Genomic DNA, 17,474 nt, shown 5'->3' on the forward strand with positions numbered 1-17,474 from the left:
GCGTATAGGGGGAAAGTTGGGGGTTCGGGATCTGGGGGCCTGTTTCCGACCCATTTCAGGATCCGAGCGGCTTACAGGGAGCACGTTAACTTCCCCGGGGGGGTGTCACTCTCAGGCCATGGTCTGCAATAGCACAGCAGCTCCGGAACAGTATTACAGTCACACCTGCAGAGCTGGCCAAGATGGGGCCTGCTCCCCCGTGTCGTGCCGGGTGCAGCCCAGACTCGCGACCCTCAGGGCCACCACATGCGCCAGCCAGGCTGCTCACCCAGCCAGGGGGTCCCGACCCCCGCTCCCCCTGTGCAAAGCAAGGCGGCCTGCAGCCCGCACCCCCCACCCAGCGCACAGCACGCCTGTCGCAGGCAGTCAGCGCCCGCCGCAGCAGGGTCCCCTGCACGCAGCCCCACCACTCTCAAATGGACCCAGGACTCTTCAAGGCGAGCTATGCCAGGCCAGAGCCCTGGCGACCCTTTGGAACTGGGGGCGGACGCAGCTACGATAGGGCCACCCACGGCAGAACGCAGCTGGGGGGCTCCCCACGTGTCCCAGCTGCCTGGCGCACTGCCCGGGACAGAGGCAGAGGTGACATTTGGCAAAGCTTTCCCAAGCAAACAGAAGCCCCTCCAGGCACTGAGGGGGCCCCCTCTCCAGGAAAGGGGGTGTCACGGCTACAGTGTCATAGCCACACTGTGGAACAGCAACATTTGGGAGTCGCCAGCTCCCAGGATTGAATCCCAAGCCTGGCACTATGTGGTGGCACCTCCATGGTGCCTTCCTTAAATCTCCAGCTCCCAGAATCAGGGGAGGCTGCGAGAACCTTGGATTTCTGTTTGAAAATGTGACCCTGAAAGGCTCCACTCAGCAGAACAAGAACCCCCCATTTCTAAGGATCTCCTGATTTTAAAGCCAGGCTCCTGGTTTCTGAATGCCCGAGGCCGGGGGTACTGGGGGAGGGGAAATCCTCTCAAAGGGGCAGTAAAACAACCGGCTACATTTTTCAGCAGCTCTAAGGCAGAGGGGAGAATCTGAGCCTTTGTAAACCAGCAGGCTCCATCTGACCATCCAGCCTGCCCTACCGTAGAACCAGCCAGCATCCCCCTGCGATCCCTGCGGCCAGCACAGAACTCAGGGCTGAGCTGGAGCAGAGCTGTAGAGAGACAATCCCACCTGGATTTACAGGTGCCAAGTGCAGGAGACTCTCCTATGCCTGGGTCAGCTGTTCTGATGGCTAATTTCCCTCCCTGTTAAACATGGGCCCCTTATCTCCAGTCTGGATTTGTCACTTCAGCTCCCAGTCCCAGGCTGCTAGAGGAAAACCCGACTAGCAGAAATCACCTCCCCGCCTAGGGAGACCATTAGCTACACTCATCCCTCCACATGCATGGCAGGGCTCGATATGGACATAGCCAGGGAGCTTCAGGTGCCAGCCAGGAAGGCCAGCAAGTGCCCACGCCAGAGGCCGATAAGCAGAGCCCCTGCAGCCTGGTGGGGGGTGGCACGTGTGAGAGGTCAGAGCCTGGATGTGGGGCGTGGGCCCCAGGCATTGGAGCGTGCAGAGTTCTCCAGTGAGGAAGGAGATCCCTGGGGCAAAGGAACCGGTCAGACCGGCTGGGGCTGGGGAATGCTCCTCCCGCTCCCTAAGGGCAAGTGGTCACAGTGTGGCCACGTGGGAACCTGCCCATGGCTGTGGCCTTAGCTCCAGTGGGAGCAGCCCCTAGTCCGGCCGGGCCCTCAGCCAAGGGAGCCATCCGGCCGGAGCATCCGCCTGGCACTAATCAATGCCCAGCAGAGACACCTAAGCCGCTTTGCCCGGCAGGGGAGAGGATTTCCCAGCACCAGGGATCCTGACTGGAAACAACCTGTTTAACCTCATCTGCTCCAGAGAGCCCGAAGGAGAAGCAGCTTCCCCACAATGACCCTGGCACAAAGCGCAGCAGCAACGGCCCACGGCACGAGTGCTCGGCCTGGTCAGAGGTGGCAGCCTGGCCCAGCAGTTAGGTCACTGCCCCAGGACAGCTGGGTTCTGTTCCTGACATTCTGCCGGGTGGCCTTGGACACATCCCGGCCCCTCTCCATGCCTCAGTTTCCCCTCCCACCCTTGGTCTAGCCGGACTGGGAACTCTTGGGAGCAGAGGTGGTGTCCAAGCAGTGACAGGGCCCTGATCTCAGCTGGGGACTCAGGGAGCTGCTTTAAAAAAGCAGGGAAGTGGGGATTCAAGGGGCGGGAGGAGAGTACCTCTGCATTGGATAACCCACCTCCTGGAGCACGGCAAGCAGCCAGCCACCCTCCTGCATCTAACAACTGCCCCACACCTCCATAGCCAGTTCACTAATATCGCTTCTCATTCATGTGGATGAAAAGGAGCCACCAGGGGAAGGAAGCTGCCTCTGAGAAGATCGGTCTTGGGGCTTGTCATCCCTGCAGAGTTCACCCAGGCTCTGCCCCTAGCTCGAGTCCCGTCCACACACACTAACCCCGCTCCCTCCAGCGCCTGGTGCTGTTACCCCACGCCGGCTGGTCCCTCCCAGGCACGAGGGAACACTCGAGAATACAGCGCATCCGCTGCTAACATGACCACACTGCAACCCAGGCTAGTCCTCCAAAGCTATCCCACAATTCCTCCACACATGCCCGGAAAGGACAATTCACTGGGAAAGAATGCACAGAGCAGCTCAGCTTCCTGCAGCGCAAAGAGCCACAGATACAACCCCAGAGAGCCTAGCGCCAACACGAGTGTCAGGGCTGGTCTACACTTACATTTGATAGGGCTCTAACTTGCTGGCTCGGGGGAGCCCACTGTTACTGCGCAGTTCGGCCGCTCTCACTCCAGCTAGGCGGCCTCCCGCTACCTCTGCGGCAAAGACGTACCCTCGGAGATGCAGCTCCCAACATGAAAACGCCCCCAGGCACACGGCTGTATCATCCCAGCGTGCTTTGCAAATAGAGCCATCTGGCAGACAAGCTGCACGTGGACAGCACTGTCTCAGTCGCTGACATGCGGCCACTTCTGGAGTGGAACGTGGCAGCTGCTTAACACAGAGCAACGCTACAGTAAAGGAGCAGAGGATGCGCCAATGGGAATGGCTTGGAAAATTATTTAGCGCCTCCAGCCATAGCAACTAGGTGCTGCTTATAAAGAGCAAAGACAAACTGTGTGAACCCACCACCAATGGGCTCAGCACTCAGGCTGGTGGAATGTAATCATTTGGGACACTGAAGTCTGCACCCTGTGCTTGTGAGAAGTGATGTGGGATCTCTAATGACCGTATTTACATCTCACCTGCAGCACAGCACCTCCAGACATCACAGCATGTACCCACCTCAGCCCAGAGCTGAGTGAAGAGCTAAACAGACAAATGGTAGAAGGGGGAAACCGAGGCACGGGGAGACCAAAGGACTTGCCCAAGGTCACTGGCAGAGCCAAGTTGTGGCATCCCACCCATCCATTCCACTCCACTGCCTCCCATCATGCTAAGCCACTGGTCCAGTAGGAAGAACGGCCCCTATGGACAATGCCTGCAGAACACTGGGAGGTCACCCATCCAAGCTGCATGCCAACCTGACCTTGCTTAGCGCACCCAGCCAGACAGGGTCCCAGCCCAGGGGCCACGGCTGCCCGGTGCCATTCGGCAGGGAAGCGGTTAACACAGCCAGCATGCGAGTGGCTAGGAGGAGGCTTTGAAGCTAAAGAGCAGCACACGCCTCCTGGAGAAGAGGCTGATAAAAGTGTTATTCAGAAGGAAGTTCTGCTGGCGCCTCACATTCTCTGCATTGCTCACTGATTGGCACAGCAGGGAGCGCAGGCCAGGGATTGGGGTGGGGGGGGGTGATTCTCAGACTGGGCTGAGCACCCACCCCTCAAAAAAGATCAGGTCCATGTAAAGGGTCTTTGGACACCCCAAAACGGAGACAGCTGGGAACAGGGGAATCGCCAGACCCTGCCAAGGTCCATTCAGCCCAGGGTCCCGGCAGCAGCAGGGAGGCGTGGGACCCGCACAGTGGTCACTGTGGGATAATCTGCTCCCCACACAGCTCTCAGTCTGGTCTCACAGCCAGCGATCCGCTAAAGCCCCGAAGCAGGAGGTCCAATATCCCTTCCCCGATCAGTTAGCCAAATCCTCATTGAACTCTGGACTACCCCCTCCCGCTGCCAGCCCTCAGCTATTTCAGTCACTCCTCTGGCTGTCACAAACAGAGGTTTCTCCTCTCCAGCAGCAGCTGGAGCCACTGGCCCCCAAGCACCCAGATTCCTCTCCCCGCACCAGCCCATCACCATGCGGAGCATGATCCGGAGATCCTCTCTCTTCCAGAGTCTCCGCCTGTAGGGGGATGCCCACCGGCGCCAGCTGGCGTTTGGTGGTCCAGTGAGATCTCACTGTGGGCCATTGGTGGGGGAGGGGGGACTGCCACAGGCCACAGCCACGAGGGTCCCTATTAGGAGCTAGGGATGCTGGCAGCAGGCCGGGGTTGTACCACTCTTCCCAGCCACGGCAGGGGTAGAAGGGCCCTTCGCTTCCGGACCTGGGCTACGCGGCCCGGAGGAGGCAGCAGTGCTGGGGGAGTTGGCAGGCGCAAGGCACAGGACGTCACACTGCTCTGAGTGGGGAGGGGGCACGGTGTACTTTGGCGCCACGAGCGCTCTCACCATTGCTCCCCTCAGCAGGGCAGCGCCTGGCAAAGCTTCTGAGAGGCTCTAGCGACAGGGCCGGAGCGAGAGACCATAAACACAGGGCAGGGGCCGACTCTGGCCCAATCTTTGTGGATGCTGCTGCTGCCACTCACCCTCCGCCAACCCACCCTGTGAGCCTCCACATTTGTGCCCGCTGCCTCCTGCTAATTCCACGTCCCCTGGGACAGAGCCCAAACCGACCTTGCCCCAGCTGGCCCCGGCTCCACTCCCAGCTTGACTCTGCCCCTGAATCAAACACCTGGATATGGGGGAGTGGGTTGAACCCCCGCCGGGTGGGAGTGCCGGGATACACTCCTCGGAGGGGTATCATGTCGGAATCTGGCTTCAGACCCCGATCCCTCCCACACTTAATAGACACTGTGGATCTCTCCAAACAAAGCCACGGCCTTTGCCATGCACCTGTCCGCCACCTCTGCCCGCCTTAAATCAGAGCCCTGCGTCTAATGCTGCCTGCCGAGTTGCAGGCAACAGCCCCAGGGTTTGCAGAGAGGATGCAGCAGAGGGAAGGGGATAAACAAACCAGAGCTGGAACCGGAATTCAAAGCATCTCTCTGCAGCTCAGTGGCTAGAGCCCTGGACTAGGCCTCGGGAGACTTGGGTTCTATTCCTGACTCTACCACCAACCTGCTGGGTGACCCTTGGCAAGTCCCTGCCCCCCCCTCAGTTTCCCCATCTGTAAAATGGGGATAAAGATACTGGCCTGCTCTGTGAAGTGTTTTGAGATCAATGGCTGGACAGCACGAGGGATTACCATTACTGACACCTGACCCGGCACAGTGGGGCTGGGGCCGTTCCCATTTGGGGGGGATTTGTGCTTTAGCAGTCTTTGCGGCTCGCCTCTAAATGCCACCCACGAAGTGCTAGGTCCACCCCAGCCCTGCTGTCCTTCCAAGATGCACTAATCTGCTCAGCACAACGGCCTGGGATTATGGTACTGCCAGGGGGAATGGCGACTCGCCGGAGGAGCCGTGCCTCCCCGCCTACGTACAGCCCCACTGGCGCTGCCCCTGCTGCCATCCCTGAGCGTCTCTTCCTGTCAGCGGGGCAGTGAGAGCCTTTATCCTCTTACTCTAACCCCCGCCCCCGCTCCCCCCAGCAGGCACGCGGCAGATTTGCTCCCTGCAATCTCCTCCACCACCAGATTAGATCTAACTTTAAACCCAGGAGGCGCCACTTCGAAACGCAGCCCAGCCTGGAAAGAGCGGCAGAAACAGACACTCAGACTGGCCTCCCCTTCCAACCCAGAGAGCCAGGAGAATACACCCCAGAGCCTCCCCTGCCCAGGCCTCAGACAGAACCAAAGACAGATACTGGGCAATACAGTCACAGATCTCTGCTTTTTCCCGCCACATGCAGGGGAATGCCCCTTAGTCAGAGGCATGTGTAATTCCACGGACAAGTTCATGGTAGAAAGGTAAGGGAGGCATTATCTGATATAAAAAAAAAAACCCTACAGAACAATAATTTCAATGGTGTCACCTTCTGTGGCATGGGGGGAGGGGGCGCAGGCGGGTGATTCACTGCCCCCTCCTGCAGCTCTACATCCTCTGGTTGGTGGAAATTTTGATGACACATCATCGAAAATGTGTTGAGTTGGGGATCATTCAAAAACCCTTTCTCCCATAAGCCCAATGGTACCAAACCTGACAAGCCTAGAACAATGATGCAGCTCTGGATTCCAGAAAAGGTTTAAAAATCAAGGTTTTTTTAAATTATACATTAGCACTGGCCCATCAAACCCGCAGCCCTCGCGAAGGTAAATGGTGGTCCTTGACCCACAGTCCTGCGTGATCAGTTAATGCACAGAACATGAGATCCGGTTCATTTTTTTAACGTTACAGAGTAGCGGGGGGGGGGGGGGGCGGCTTCAGTAGGATGACCAGACAGCAAATGTGAAAAATCGGGATGGGGTGGGGGGTAATAGGAGCCGACATAAGAAAAAGACCCCAAAATCGGGACTGTCCCTATAAAATCGGGACATCTGGTCACCCTAGGCTTCAAGTTGAATGGCTTCTTTTTTGCCAGTGGTGGTGAAGCAATGATATTGATTATCCACCTTTGTTTATTACGCTGAAAGAGTTGTAATGAGGCGCTGGTTAAGAGGTCAGCATCCAGACAGAAATGACTGGACTCCATCCACAAATGGTACGCCCACAGTTCTAGACCATGAATTAAATACAGTCCCAAGGTAACGTATTACAAAATCCTTGTTTTTACTTTGGTCCTGATCACTTTTAGTTACCAACGGGGAGACGAAGAACACTGACTAGTCACTGAACTCATGGAAAATGCCACCACGGAGGGACCTGGTTAAACACAATGCTCAGTGGCACCTTACACGTTATAAGAAGCGCGTGTTTCCTATGCGGCTGGAACGCGGGAACGAATATATCTGTGGAACTGCATTAAAACGTGGTGTGACACTAGACATGGGCCTTTACAGGCCTATCCAACAGCTGCTAATGCCCCTGATGGTCTTCACTGACAGTGGATGCTATGTCCTGGCGAACCGCACATATCAATCATAGTGACACTGGTAGCCCTGAGATCTGGGGGATTCGGTACAGTGACAGTACTGCGGACCAAATTCTTGCAGGCACAAAGTTGTGACGTGCTACAGAAGCATGCACCCGAACACTCGCTGCCCTTCAAAAATGCTACCTAGATGTCTTCCCTGGAAAGCAATCTGATGTGTTTGAAGTCACTCCCCAAAGGGGACAGGACTTGCAAGACCAGTTCCCCACATCCAGGGCGCGTTTGGCTCTCAATGACCTATCGCAAACAATGGAAAGCTGCCATAGCACAGAACGGATCAAGCAATTCCAGGAGGCCAAATCAGTGACAAAGCCAACTTTCGGGATCGCGTCGCGACACGCGAAGAGGGTTGATTATTTGCTGCGCTTTATTCAACCTGTCAGGACGGCTCATTGCAATTTGCACCTCAAAGCACTGGAAGAATGTGTGAAACACTTTTTTGCTTTAGGTGTAACCAACTATTCTGCGATGATCGCGTGGTTCCTTGCTGAGGTAAGAGGTATAGAAAAGTCTGACTGTGACATAGGGGAGGAATTCCAGCAAGGGAAATTGGGCTGTCAAAAGGTCACCAGATCCCTTCCGGGCACTTGGTTCAGACGAAGCCCTAGAATATGAAACCAGAGCAATGGAAATCACTAGGAGGTCGGTGGGCATAACGCAGCTGCCAAATGATCTTTCCCGGTTTTTCCTGACAACCCTAGAACTCCATCGAATTTGGAACAAAACTTTAAGAACTGCTGGAATAGCTTCCCCACAAGTAGCCAAGCGCCAGCTAGATTATTAGATGCCACAAGGGGTAATTTTAAAGCTACAGGATGAACTTACATGCCCTGCCAACCTATTCGAGTCTGATAGACTGAAGTGCATTAATATCACAACGAAAGCAGACTTCAGCCATGAGGTAGCTACAGATGCCAGAGTGGATATTTTGGGTCACAACTTGTATGAAGCTTTCAAAACCCAAAGAATTATCCAAGGCTGTGTCAATCTACAGGCTCCAATCAAGAAGCCTAAAGCTGTGCTTGAATTCAAAGAAAGAAGTCAGAGTGAAGGTGGCAGGAACTGTTAAAGACCTAACCACAGAGAGGTTGCTGTTTTTTCATCTTCTGGTCATGTCTAGATCTCGGCATGATGTTGATCTACGTGAGACTTTGGAAAGTACGAGTTCTCCATGGTACCATGATCAACGTTTGAATGTGATGGAACAAAGCATATGTGCCAGGCAAAAAGCAAACACACACATCTTGTACCTTGTGCCAGCAGAGGACTTCCAGCGCAGCAATCGCAGATAGCATGGCAGAGGTACACTTCATTAGGAGGCTACCAGGAAAATACTGGACCTATGACAAAGTCCACCTCATGTTCAACACATACGTAGAGGAATCAATTAGAAATATTACAAGAAAGAAGAAACTCCATGGAACTGCACCTGTCCCACACAAAAATCACTGACTCCACAAACATCTCCAACATCACAATGCAGAAGCTACCGTGCTGTACCAGCACGAAGGATGAGTTAACTGCACACCTTGCAGGGAAAATGCTTCAGCGTACAAAGAACTGCTGGAAGAATTTTGCCATTGCATGGTGCAATAAAGCTGCTGCCTTGCACTACTCAGAGGCAGTAGTTCTCATGAGGCAGCGGACGCTCAAATACCTTACCTGCCATCCATGCCATGGAGAAAGGTCCTACTAAACTCCCAATTTTTGCACAGGGCACAGATGTTCCAGTGCTCTCAGAGAGATGCTACTCAAAACATCTGCAAGATGCTGATTTTGTGCCTGTTACTGGAAACAGAATCACTGGATCTCTCTCAGAGATACACTCCTATCACTCGGACCATTAATACCACCCACTGCCAGGCTTCCACGCCCTTCCAGGATGTGACATTATTGGAAGGCTGCCTGGAAAGACCAAATTATCTTCCTGGAAGGCATTTGATTCAGCCTCCAAAGACTCTCGCCTTGCTCCGGAGGTGTTCAGAATGGCTGAGAAACACTGATGAAATCATAAGTGCACGGGGGAGGTTCGTATGCCAACTTTATCATTTGAAGACCAACATTATGGCGCTTACAGAACTATTGATGGATGTTTATCAAGAAGCAGAGAAAAATCACCACCAATAGAGGGTGTATTTATTTATCAAGAGGGCAATGATCAAGCAGTGGAATGACTCCAGGATGGCCAAGCACATCCAAAACTACCCTCCCCTATTGGGCACGGACGGGTTTTGGAGGATGGATTGATCACACCACTTATGTGTGCTGCCAAATCAATCCTTCAGCCAACCAAATATCGGGTGCAAAGACCAGATGCATACCGCCCGGCAGATGTTTGGCCAGCAGCCTGCCCCGTATGGAGCCGTGCGAGTGTGTCATGGACGAGGATCAGCGTGACAATGTGTCTAGCAGCAGGGTGCTAGACGGAGATGACACTGATGAGGACTCTGGAGAATAAATGTTTGCAGTCCTACATGTCTATACACAGTCCTGCTTTGAGTGCAGGGGACTGACTAAATGACCTCTTGAGGTCTCTTCCAGTCCTACGAGTCTATGTCAAGGCTAACTCCCCTAGAATGACCAAAGATCAATGCCTTTTTTATGTACCATCAAGGCACCCCTGAGTTCAAGTATAATTAAAAACAACACTGATCATTAACCCTTCTCTCAACTGTAGATCTACACCATGGTCCTGGGTTTGTCAGGTTTGGTACCACACGTTCATGGGAGAAAGGGCTTTCGAACGATCCCCAGCTCGACCCATTTTCGACAACACTGGGTCAGCAACATTTCCACCAACCAGAGGAGCTGGGAGCCGAATGTGGCGGGGGGGAAGCAAGTTCCCCCCCGCCATGCCACGGATGGTGTCATTGAAACCACGGTTCTGTAGATTTTTTCGACTCAGTTGATCCCATCTCACCTTTCTAGCACTAACTCGCCCATGGAATGAGATTCCACTACGTTCTGCTCCCAGACTGCTGGGAGTGAAGAGGAACTGGGCAGTACCCCTTTACTTTGGGAGCCCACTAGCGGCGCTCACTGGGCTCTGTGTTGTAGAACCCAGCAGTGCGCAGAAGCAGCTAGGCCTGGCGCATTCCATATATTCAGTGAACACAGCTGCCCGCCCACGTTTCCTTCAGGCTGTCACTGTGGGGCAGACGGCAGAAGCCACCCCACCAGCCCAGGGGGTTTATTAAGTAGGGAGACTGGGGTAGTGGACTGGCATGCAGGATGCCCGAGTTCAATTCCCAGCCCTGCCACCAACCTGGGGCAAGTCCCTTCACCTGCCCGGTGCCAGGGGAACGCCGAGGTAGCAAGGAGGCTCTGCCAGTTCTCTGCTGCAAGACCCCCCAGTCACCCTGGGAACAGCCCTGCGGGCCCATCGCTGCTGGGATTGGACAGCCTGAGCCCATCCTAGGGCTGGAGTCTGGGCAGAAAGGCCGGGGGGGGATTGGCCACACAGCTCCCTGTGACCCCTCTGGAACCCAGCCCTCCCCAACAGCACCCCGCAGCTCACGTCGGCTTTCCAATCACAGCCGGGCCTGGTGCAGGGCTCACGTTGACCTCGGGATGTGCGTTTCCCCCAGGTCCGGCCCTGGCAGCCCAGACCCTCAGAACATGGGGCAGCCTCAGAGACCAGGCTGAGATCCAGGACTCCACACAGGAGGCGGAGCACAGCTGGCAGCACTCTGCCCCGGGCGAAGACCTATGCCCAGCATCCTGCCGAGGCACACTCACCCTGGCGCTGGGCATGTGGCTGGAGCGGGAAGCCGAGGACCAGTGACAGGGAAGCAAAGCGAGGGGGTATGAGCCAGTGGTGCAAGAGGGAAGCCAGCCGTGGATCTGCAGCCCTTTGCCTGGCAGCACCGACGGCACAGCCCTCAGCCCTGCCTCTCCCACTTCCTGTGCTCGCCATGGGAAAACATTACCAGAGAAACCTGGCACCTGCTGAAGGACTTAAAGGGACACGCTCTGATATTATACAGCCAGACACCAAAACTCCCTGCCCTTTGAGCTAAGCCCAGTTAAAGGCAGCACTTGCCCCTCCCACAATACCAGGCTCCAAGCCCCAACACGCAGCATTCCGGCACCAGCTCAGCAACACTACTGCACATCACATATCGCAGCACCTGGCCCCTGCCTTTCGGCACCTTGGGGCTAATGGGGGAGCCACAGGCAGGCTGGGCACAGGGGCCTCAGGGAATCAAGCACCCAGATCCAGATCCTTTTCGTCACCCATTGAGCTGGGCACCCAACTCCCCACAGCCCTGCGAAATTTCAGCCAATAATCTTACAGTCATAATTAGTAGTAGTTAAATGCATTAACGCTTAGAAACCTCAGCTGAGATCAGGGCCCTGTTGTGCCAGGCGCTGCAGTGAGAAACTCCCTGACCCCAGCTGAGATCAGAGCCCCGTTGTGCCAGGCGCTGCAGTGAGAAACTCCCTGACCCCAGCTGAGATCAGAGCCCCGTTGTGCCAGGCGCTGCAGTGAGAAACTCCCTGACCCCAGCTGAGATCAGAGCCCCGTTGTGCCAGGCGCTGCACAGACACACAGTGACAGTCCCTGCCCTGAACAGCTAGACAGAGGGCGGGAGGGGAAATGGCTGCCCAAGGTCACCCCGCAGGCCAGCAGCAGGGCCGGGAACAGAACCCAGCTCAGACTCGGAGCTCGAACCCAGCTCAGACCTGTTCACTAGGCCCTGCAGGCCTCAATGCATATCGCCAATAAACAAACCCTACCAGGTGCCAGCCAGGGAGAGTCTGCTGCTGCTGACACCAGAACCCCTGACCCCCGAATGACCCAACACAAGCACCCTGAACACAGGGACGTTCTGGACTTGGAAAGAATCCCATCAACACTACAGCTCCGAGCCAGCCCATACCGCACATGCTCCATTCAACACACAGCAGCAAGCCGGCTCAGCTAAAGGGGGAGGGGTGCTAAGGCGGGGCATGGTGGCCAGGGGGGAGCCCACAGCTCTGGGGCTCAGCATGACCCAAGGGGGAGCATGTAGGGGGGCAGCAGTGGGTTAACCCCCAGTGACTGGCTCTGCGGTGGGGGGGCTGCTCCCATAGAGGGAACAGCTGGTATTTTCATGCAGCGGGATGAGCTCATGGGCAGCCTGCTGTCTCTGTGCGGGGCTGAGCCTGCATGTGCATCTCCCAGCTGCGGAGCTGGCCAGGGACTGATTTGTCACTGCTCAGCCGGAGGCAGAGGAGAGGCCCGCAGCTGGGGAATGAGAGGATGTGCCCAAGCACCACAGGGCCAGAGAGCTCTAGCCCCTGCCAGCCCCACTGCTGCTGGGACTCTGCTGCCCCACGGGCTTCAGAGCCAGGGCCCAATCTGGCCTTCGCCAGGAGCGGTGCTTCCCCAGTACGGCAACCCGCCCAGGGGAGGGCGCGCTGGTGGGCACAGCGGCTGCCTGTCGGCTATAGGTGCTGGGATCCGCCCTAGGATCCATTCCCAGGCTGCAAGCACAAACACCTGGGAGTAGCCAGGCTGGGACGTTGGGAGGGGAAGGGGGCCCAGGGCAGGCAGGGAGCAGAGCCAAGCGGGAGCAGGCCCAGCCCTCAGCTCTCTGGCCTGCAGGAAGGAGCCTCTCCCGCCGGCCCATCACACGTTCTGCACAGGAAACTCTGAGCAAGGCGCTGCCCGCCCAAGGTGCTTTCCCATGGCTGGCCTGCTGTGGGGGAGGGGTGGCCGGCATTTGGGAAAGCAGCTGTCTCCCGGAGCCCAGCCAGGGAGCGGGGGGTCTGGGACCGGAGGGGGAGCCATCCCCACAGCTGCAGCGGCAACTCCCATGCGCCTGGGATTCTAGCTCTGCCGGCCTACGCGCGAGCGGCATGAGAGCTGGAGCCCGCGTGGGTCATGCGATTCCAGGCACAAACCCAGCGCTGGGGGAAGCAAATGCAAGGGCTGGAAGCCATATAAGGGAAGGCGCTCCATCCTCCACTGCTCCGAGGTGCCGGAGGGCCCTGTGCCAAGGGCAGACCTGAGCCAGGAGGGCGGGGGGGGGCTCGTCTACACCCCTGCTACGCCCAGCCGGCTCTACTCCAGGAGGGGGCTCTGGGTTAGCGTCTCCCAGCAACCCCGGGTCCAATGGGTTCCGTTCACAAGCAAAACAACGGAGCTTTTCCTAGCCGCCAGCCCTGCACACGCGCCAGGGCTCGGAGAGTCCTGCTGGCCCCTCGCCCATCAGCCCCACCAACACAGGCTGCGCCAGACCGAGCCAGATTCACACAGCAGCCCCGAGCCAGCAGTGCCAGGTTCCCAGGTGGACTCAGAGCCTGGGCACCAAACCCATCTGCAGATCTGGCCCATTGGTGCACAGTGAGCCCTTCTGGAAATACCAGCTGCAGCGACCGCTCTGCGCCCAAGTTCTGCTGACAGGTACCACCGCAGGCCATCCCGTCTGACTGCCACTTCCACAGCCCCGGCCGCTCTGTGGGGCCAACAGGGCAAAGTCGGGGCTGTTAGTGCAGTCAGAGGTCAGGAGACGAGCGGAATATGTGTATGGAGCTGATCGGGAGAGAAAACCCCCCTCACCCCTCATTTCCTGGCCTTACAGACACAGTCAGAACGCAGGTGCTGCCGGGCAGGCTCCTACCAGGGCTCCGCGGCCAGAGCCAGCCTGTTCCAGGAGTGGCGCAGCAGGGACAGACGGTGCTCAGTCTCCCAGGGCAATCCCTGCAACCTGCCCCGGATTTACAGCACTGAGAACCGAGCGCTGGCCACTCCAACCCAGAGGGGACCAGAACCCACAGCCGAGCGTGACGGTCCGTGCCAATCACGCCACTGCCACCTCAGCAGCGCGCCAAGCGTCCAGGCTGCCCTGGGTCCACCTCAAAGCCAGGGCCTGGCCCTAAGGCTGGGTGTGGAGCCTGCTAGAAGCACCGCATGGGCTTAGGGGGGATGGCAGGGAAGCAGACCTCCAGTCACAGGTACAGTGGGGATCTAGTCGTTCCCCATCAGACAAAGAGAGCTGGCTGGCTATTCCTCAGGACTTGGGCTCTCACAGGCCTCCTGCAAGTGAAGCGGAGAACACCTCTCTTCCCGGGGTGCCCAGGATCGTTCCTCAGAGCACAGCCCTAGTCCACCCCCTTCCACACTTCCAGAACCCCCAGGCAGCGACAGGGCCCAGAGTGCCAGCACCTCAGATCTCACCACTAAGCAGCACAGCAGCCGGCCGGAGCCGCCAGCTCGCAGCCGACACACAGGCTGGAACCGGACCAGCGCCAGGTTATCCAGGGGGCTGGACGAATGCACGTTTCAGGGCTTGGTATGTTTCTGAAGTTCACCCTCTGGGTTTCCCAGAATCCCCCCCCCATCACAAAGGGATTGGGGAGGGGGGCTCCGTTCTCCTGGCACTACCACATTCCTGAGCAGCAAGGGATGGAGGCACTGCAAACCCCCAACATCCACCTCTGAACAGTCAACAGCTCCAATCCCCCCTGCCCGGCACTCCTTGAGCCCCGATGCCCACAGGGAGGCTGCTGTCCATGCCTAGCCCTGTGTGCTGCACCCTGAAGCCCCCAGAGCTGCGGCCCAGCCCCACCTCTGCATTATCCATGGGGCAGGGCTAGGACACAGCAGCCACAGCCCTTCCTGGGAGGATCCTGGACTTCTCCCCCAAGACAAAAGCCCCCGACGGGGCAACTTTCCAGGCTCTGTCACCCCACCGGGATGGGGGAGCTAACCGCTGGCTGCAGCATTTCAGAGATCTGAGTGAGGGCAAGGAGAGAGGCTTATAGATGGGGCCCGGTTGCTGGTGGGTGCAGGGGGAGGGAAGCCAGCCCGACAGAAAGGCCCCCAGCCGGCTCCCCGGTGGGTGCGGGGGGGGGGGGAGCCAGCCCGACAGAAGGGCCCCCAGCTGGCTCCCCTGTGGGCGCAGGGGCGGGGGGCTGTGCCACCCGGGCACCGCACCGTGATACACTAGTGCCCAGGCCAATGCTGCGTGGGCTGAGAACGCCTCTTACAGCCGCCGGCGGGGCAGGCAGCAGCATCCCACATGCCCTGGGCAGCGCAGCGCAGCGCCGCCCTGCCGGTCCCCGACACCTGCACGGGCTGGAGGCCCCGGGAGAGGCCCCGCGAGAGTCCCTGGCTCGAAAGGCAGCAGGCGGGGGGCAGGGTCCTGCTGCACCGCGTCCACCTGCCCCACCCCAGGGCACCTCCCCGGGGGCGCGGACCCTGCTGGGCACCGCTGCGCCCCCGCGCTCCGGAGCGGCCCCGGCCCCGCCACTCACCAGGTCCCCGCTGCAGCCCGGCGCCGTGGAGGTCCCCGCTCCCCGCCGTGGCCAGCCCAGCCCAGCCCAGCCCCGCGGGAACTGCGGCGCGGGCTCTCGCGGGCGGGCGGGAGGAGGCGGAGGCGGAGAGTAGCCTCGGCCCCACCCCAGCCCGGCGGAGCCGCCCGCCCCGGCGATTAACGCGCAGCTGCGCCGCCGCGCCCCCAGCAAGCCAGGCCGCCGCCCCCCGGCCCGGAGCGCGCTCCTCCGCCGGGGCCCTTCGGCCTGGGACTTAGGGAACAGAGCCCCGCTGTGCCAGAGGGAGACCCTCCCTGTCCTGCCACAAGCCACGCGGGGAAGGCGGGGAAACTGAGGCACGGGAGTGGAGTGGGGGACTCTCACTCTGCTGCATGGGCTAGGGTAGGGTTGGTTCCTAGCCAAGGGCTGCTGGGGGTACAGGGCCCAAGAGCCTGGCCAATGCAGGAGGGTGGAACAGAATAGCAGGAGGGGGAAGAGTCATAGCCACTGCCCCAGCTTGTCCTGGAATGTCTCTTTCTCCAACACACACGCGCACCCTGCCACCACCACCATCTTGTCCCAGGGGTGTTCCCCATGGGGGCTGTGCCCCAGCTGAGGAGGAGAAGTACAGCAATGCTGCTCCAGGAGGCAGGGGGTTGCAGAGGAGAAGGCTCTTGCGCCAGACACTGGAGACCCATCTTAGAAAAAATGAAACTGGAAATAAGATGCATATTTTTAACAGCAAGATGGATTACCTGTCCCGCCTGCCCCCAACAGATTCCCTGTGCATGGGGGATTGGCCATCATCTGGAGTCTACATCTCCAACCAGTCTCTTTTCTAAAGATATGGCTGCAGGCGTGGCCGCGAGAGAGCCTCGCCTGAGCCCGGCATAGAACAGGCTGGAGCCGATCAGAAGGGCCCCTTCTGGCCTTGACAACTACGAATCTAAGAAGTGACTCTGAAAAAGATTTGTGGGTCGTGGTGCATAATCAGCTGAGTGTGAGCTCCCAGTGCAACGCTGTGGCCAAAAGAGTGAATCCGATCTCGGATGCGTACACAGGAATCTCAGGTAGGAGTAGAAAGGTTATTTTATTTGGCACTGGGGCAACCACTGCAGGAATCCTGTGTCCAGTTTTCATGGCCACGATTCAGGAAGGGTGTTGATAAATTGGAGGTGGCTCAGAGAAGAGCTACGAGAATGAACCTGCCATAGACTCAAAGAACTCAGTCTATTTAGCTTAACAAAGAGAAGTTTAAGGGGAGACTTGATTAGAGTTATAATTATAGGGGGGAGGGAGAGCTCAGTGGCTTGGGCATTGGCCTGCTCAACCCAGGCTTGTGAGTTCAATCCTTGAGGGGGCCATTTAGGGAACTGGGGTAAAAATCTGTCTGGGGATTGGTCTTGCTTTGAGGAGGGGGTTGGACTAGATGACCTGAGGATCCCTTCCACCCCTGATATTCTATGAATTATTTGGAGGCAGTTCTAGAAGGGCCCATTGCAAATCTAGGAAGAGGGTTGTGCTCTGTCTTTTGCTCGTCTGTGATGGATGAAGGGGGCTGATGGCTTTTATAAGGTCTTTTCTCTGCTTGTTTATCTCAGAAATACCAGGCATGGCAGGTCTGATCTCCTCTGAGGACTCTGTGAGACAGATTCTGGACGGTTTGGCATTTGAAGAGTGAAGGCAGTTGAAGATTTCACAAGAACTGTTTTTCCCCGAGTGTGTTTCTGGCCTTTGAGTTATATAAGTGGTAGCACCTTACCACATACAGTTTGAAGCAATGAATGTATACCTTCCCCCATCATTAACCAGCTTTCACTCACTTTGTGTCTGTGCTGCCCCAGCCCGCCCAGCTCTCCAGTCATCCCAGAAAATCACAGTAGCCAAGACCTGAATTTCTAGGGTGAAAAAGGTAGAAACACACCCTTATGTTTAACAGACAAACAAAGTTCAGGCTTTCTCTATGCAAAGCAAGGCAAACAGATTGTTTCCTTTGCAGGTCACCTT

General features: G+C 57.5%; 1 protein-coding gene across 14 annotated transcripts in view; it reads right to left on the reverse strand.

Annotated features, from left to right (window-relative positions):
• Positions 1-15,545, reverse strand: part of PLEKHG3 (pleckstrin homology and RhoGEF domain containing G3) — a 43,300-nt gene extending 27,755 nt beyond the window's left edge. For 13 of the 14 annotated variants that reach the window (XM_039537588.1, XM_039537581.1, XM_039537587.1 and 10 more), the window contains exon 1: positions 15,471-15,545. The gene's annotated coding sequence lies outside the window, so the exon portion shown is untranslated. The remainder of the gene's footprint in view (positions 1-15,470) is intronic. The other variant, XM_039537575.1, reaches the window with a different exon arrangement.
• Positions 15,546-17,474: the final 1,929 nt, after the last annotated feature.

This window comes from Mauremys reevesii, linkage group 4, assembly GCF_016161935.1.
Source record: "Mauremys reevesii isolate NIE-2019 linkage group 4, ASM1616193v1, whole genome shotgun sequence".
NCBI lineage: Eukaryota > Metazoa > Chordata > Testudines > Geoemydidae > Mauremys > Mauremys reevesii.